This window comes from Schistocerca americana, unplaced genomic scaffold (genome assembly GCF_021461395.2).
Source record: "Schistocerca americana isolate TAMUIC-IGC-003095 unplaced genomic scaffold, iqSchAmer2.1 HiC_scaffold_98, whole genome shotgun sequence".
In the NCBI taxonomy this organism is placed as follows: Eukaryota; Metazoa; Arthropoda; class Insecta; order Orthoptera; family Acrididae; genus Schistocerca; species Schistocerca americana.
This window is the reverse complement of record NW_025726763.1, coordinates 417,501-422,500: the sequence shown is the minus strand read 5'-3', so window position 1 is coordinate 422,500 and position 5,000 is coordinate 417,501. Positions and strand designations below refer to the sequence as shown.

At 53.4% G+C, this 5,000-nt stretch overlaps 1 non-coding gene across 1 annotated transcript in view; it reads right to left on the bottom strand.

Moving 5' to 3' along the window:
* The window catches only part of LOC124593314, a 1,910-nt gene extending 1,721 nt beyond the window's left edge, over positions 1 to 189 (bottom strand). The window contains exon 1 of the ribosomal RNA XR_006977961.1: positions 1 to 189. This exon is cut by the window's left edge and continues 1,721 nt beyond it. This is a non-coding gene — a ribosomal RNA (small subunit ribosomal RNA).
* Between the last annotated feature and the right edge of the window lie 4,811 nt (positions 190 to 5,000).

The following is a 5,000-nucleotide window of genomic DNA, read 5'->3' as shown; positions in this document are numbered from 1 at the left end:
GTCGGGACTCTGTTTGCATGTATTAGCTCTAGAATTACCACAGTTATCCAAGTAACGTGGGTACGATCTAAGGAACCATAACTGATTTAATGAGCCATTCGCGGTTTCACCTTAATGCGGCTTGTACTGAGACATGCATGGCTTAATCTTTGAGACAAGCATATGACTACTGGCAGGATCAACCAGGGAGCTGCGTCAACTAGAGCTGAGCAGCCGGCCGCCCGGGAGTGTGTCCCGGGGGCCCGCGCGAACACGCAAGCGTCCGCTCAATTATTCTGCAAACAGGAGGAGGCTGAGCTCCCCTGCACAATACACCTCGAAACCCTCTCAGGTCCCGGCGGCGCGCAGCGCCGTCCTAAGTACTTGGTCGGGTTCGAGAGAGGCGCAATCGCCCGGAGTTTGGCGAGTAGACGCTTTAGGTGCGACCACCCGTGCTCCCAACTGAGCTTGCCGCTGCCGACAGAGGCCCGGGAGCGTGCTGTCGTGGCATTGCCGGCGGGAGACAACACGCGCCACCTACGGTGGCCGGCAGCTCCAACGCCAGCGCCACAGAAGGACAAAAGCCCCACTTGGGTGCCGAAGCGAACACTCCCAGCACAGCGCACGCGCCAACACGTCCGCACAGCTGCGATACAATCCACCTGCGAGAACCGCAGAGGCGACCGAGCAGCAGACGGCGTCGCGGCGCCGAGCGCCGGGCGGCGGCGCATCCTCAGCGCACACAGTCCTCAATCGGACCAGCACACTGCAGATGTCCACCGCGCTTCGCACCGGGCCCGCGAGGACCTACTTTGGCCGCACGGCGCCGCGTGCAGGGTGCGCCGGCGCGCAGCTGCGCCGCCTGCCGCCTCCGTCGGCCGGCGCGCCTGCCACTGGCCGCCCCCACCAGCCGGCTGTAGCGCGTGCGCCCACGCACCGCGCGGCCAGCACGCCGGGAGGCCCCCCCTCACCGGCCGGGGACGGTCCCACCCAGCCACCGCCGCGTATCGCTTCACACCCACATGCCATTCACGTTCGTGGGCATGGTGGGTATCGCTGAAACAACCGGTTGGTAGCTCAACCGATCGTCGCCATCACTGATTCACCTCTAGCGAGAACAACCGCACCACAACGGTTTACCAGTTGTTCATTTGCGTAACGTCACCAGCAAACGTAGACGTCCATCGCCATTTGCAAATTCAACGATTGTTGCATGCCTGTGTCAGGTGTCACGACACACTATGTCTGCCCACATACACGCAACAACATGTGCACGCTTCGCGAACACGTGGAAGGTGGCCCCCGTACGTATGCGATGTCCATTGCGCGAACGACTGTCAACCGGCCTCTGTCGCATGTCGCAGATGTGGAACGCAGTGCACCATGCTATCACGGTGTGTGAGAAGAGACGACTACGTCTGACAACACGCGCCACTACATCAACAGACGGCTCATGCTGATCGCCATCCACGGCATACCATACTGCAATCCAGCTCTTATAGGGAGACGACACGTAGCTGAGTGCACAATATTTGGACCGTATGGTTCGCCGTTGTTGGCGCAGTCGTGGTACGGTCACACATGTACCACGATGTATCATTCAGTACATGAGGACCAATGTGCAGTACAGTGTGTGATTTGGACGTACAACATCAGCGGACAGTTGACACAAGCCGTACCACAACGTAGGCTGTGCTTCGCCATGCGAATGCCAATGAACAACTGCGAAGGGCATTGAGCATGTACGTCCTGCTGCCATCCGCATTACAGTGTATAGCTGCAAGGTGTTTAACATGAAGCGATACTCTGGGGACCGGGCAGTGCGAGTAGCAAACTATATTGCGGGGGTTGCAGTTAGGCAACACTACACTAATTTAACGCGTCGTATGACAATTACAGAGCAGGTTAAGGCCCAACGTGTGTTGGGTTAAGGCCCAACGTGTGTTGGGTTAAGGCCCAACGTGTGTTGGGTTAAGGCCCAACGTGTGTTGGGTTAAGGCCCAACGTGTGTTGGGTTAAGGCCCAACGTGTGTTGGGTTAAGGCCCAACGTGTGTTGGGTTAAGGCCCAACGTGTGTTGGGTTAAGGCCCAACGTGTGTTGGGTTAAGGCCCAACGTGTGTTGGGTTAAGGCCCAACGTGTGTTGGGTTAAGGCCCAACGTGTGTTGGGTTAAGGCCCAACGTGTGTTGGGTTAAGGCCCAACGTGTGTTGGGTTAAGGCCCAACGTGTGTTGGGTTAAGGCCCAACGTGTGTTGGGTTAAGGCCCAACGTGTGTTGGGTTAAGGCCCAACGTGTGTTGGGTTAAGGCCCAACGTGTGTTGGGTTAAGGCCCAACGTGTGTTGGGTTAAGGCCCAACGTGTGTTGGGTTAAGGCCCAACGTGTGTTGGGTTTAGGCCCAACGTGTGTTGGGTTTAGGCCCAACGTGTGTTGGGTTTAGGCGCAACATAGGTTAGGTTTAGGCGCAACATAGGTTAGGTTAAGGCGCAACATGGGTTAGGTTAAGGCGCAACATGGGTTAGGTTAAGGCGCAACATGGGTTAGGTTAAGGTACAACATGGGTTAGGTTAAGGTACAACATGGGTTAGGTTAAGGTACAATATGGGTTAGGTTAAGGTACAATATGGGTTAGGTTAAGGTACAATATGGGTTAGGTTAAGGTACAATATGGGTTAGGTTAAGGCGCAACATGGGTTAGGTTAAGGTACAATATGGGTTAGGTTAAGGCGCAACATAGGTTAGGCTAAGGCGCAACATAGGTTAGGTTAAGGCGCAACATAGGTTAGGTTAAGGCGCAACATAGGTTAGGTTAAGGTACAATATGGGTTAGGTTAAGGTACAATATGGGTTAGGTTAAGGTACAATATGGGTTAGGTTAAGGTACAATATGGGTTAGGTTAAGGTACAATATGGGTTAGGTTAAGGTACAATATGGGTTAGGTTAAGGTACAATATGGGTTAGGTTAAGGTACAATATGGGTTAGGTTAAGGCGCAACATGGGTTAGGTTAAGGTACAATATGGGTTAGGTTAAGGCGCAACATAGGTTAGGCTAAGGCGCAACATAGGTTAGGTTAAGGCGCAACATAGGTTAGGTTAAGGCGCAACATAGGTTAGGTTAAGGCGCAACATAGGTTAGGTTAAGGCGCAACATAGGTTAGGTTAAGGCGCAACATAGGTTAGGTTAAGGCGCAACATAGGTTAGGTTAAGGCGCAACATAGGTTAGGTTAAGGCGCAACATAGGTTAGGTTAAGGCGCAACATAGGTTAGGTTAAGGCGCAATACGGGTTAGGTTAAGGCGCAATACGGGTTAGGTTAAGGCGCAATACGGGTTAGGTTAAGGCGCAATACGGGTTAGGTTAAGGCGCAATACGGGTTAGGTTAAGGCGCAATACGGGTTAGGTTAAGGCGCAATACGGGTTAGGTTAAGGCGCAATACGGGTTAGGTTAAGGCGCAATACGGGTTAGGTTAAGGCGCAATACGGGTTAGGTTAAGGCGCAATACGGGTTAGGTTAAGGTACAATACGGGTTAGGTTAAGGCACAATATGGGTTAGGTTAAGGTACACATTGTTGTACGGAAAGGTGTTTTGGGGGGGGGGGGGGGCCGGTTTGTTGATTGTGAATATCGTAAGTAAATGACTGCGGCATCATCTGATTTGCCACGTCAGGGTGCACCTTTGGCTCATAACAGGCGGCGCTCTGATTCCATGCTTGTGGCAGACCTGTGTCTTTCATTCCTGCCATTGTTTGTGTGGTGTGACAGGAGGCAGTATTGTGATGTTGGGTGCACCCCTGTGTGGGACATGTGTGGGTGTTGGTGGCTTAGCTGAGCAATGGTGGTTGTCGGAAGGGTGGGATATTCTGTTTTCCGAGTGGACCTCCCGGTCTGGTTATGATAGTGTGGATTGTCTAATGTGGCAGAGAGGATGCACTGGGTGGTGTTCCATGCTGGTGCTTACATATTGTCTGTGTGCCTGTTACAGGCAGAGAGTAGTGCGTGATAAGAGTGTCTGGCTGACGTGTGATTGTGAGCAGAGTCTTTCAGCATGTATACGGACAGGTCTATACATTATCTGTATTCTGATGGCTCTATCTATTACTAATCAGCGCCGTGTATACGTTTAATCCGGTTCCAGTCGAAACTATTGTATCTCTGTACATTAGTGACACGGCGAGCCCGCTATGTAGTTACTCGTCTCGGCAGCTTCCACCGGTGTATGGCAAATGATTATAAGGAATCAGTCTAGTCGTCAATACCGATAGTCTGACGTCACATGTCTGGGGTGGGGGACGCTGCGCCCTTCCGGTGGGTCATGGCCTAGGAAGACTCTTCCCACGCAGGGGGGCTTGGACTGTCATTGACTCTTCCGAGTAATATACTTGCCGTACGTTTTTGTGACTGCGAGTGCAACGCTCACCGGTACCGACATGGATGGAGCGCCTCCTAGCTGCCGCTGAGCATCTGCATTCGTACAGAGAGCAACGCGATCGCGTCTGTAGCTCGTACGTGGTACAGCTGGCAGCTCATGTATATGGACAGCGGGAATGTCGCATATTGGACATAACTCTTCATGAAACGCACGTTATAGGGGTGGATTGCACATTGCGAGTGCGAGCAAAGTCCGCCGTTCATCCGCTGGAGTTGCGAGTTGGGCGGTTGGGGTGGGGCACGAACGGGTGCAGGTGGAGTGATTGCCGGTCCACGACTTCGTGCGGCAGAGGCGCTGGCGTTGGGGTGCTGTTGTCGACAGAGGGTGCAGGCTTTGTGGGTGGGGTAGAAAGAAGGGAGCTTTGGGCCCATCGCTGTCTTAGTCGGCTTGGCGTCCCATAGATGACGGTATCGTCGTTGCAGGAGGTCATGTTGCGGGAGACCTACAGATGGCGGTATGTTTTGTGGTGCGCTCGACATGGCGGACGTAGTGTTGTCCGATTCGCATAGATGGAGGTATTGCATGTGGTTTCGCCGTATTTTCATAGATGGCGATACTGTTTTGCCGGCATGGTTGGCGTAGTTCCGTCGG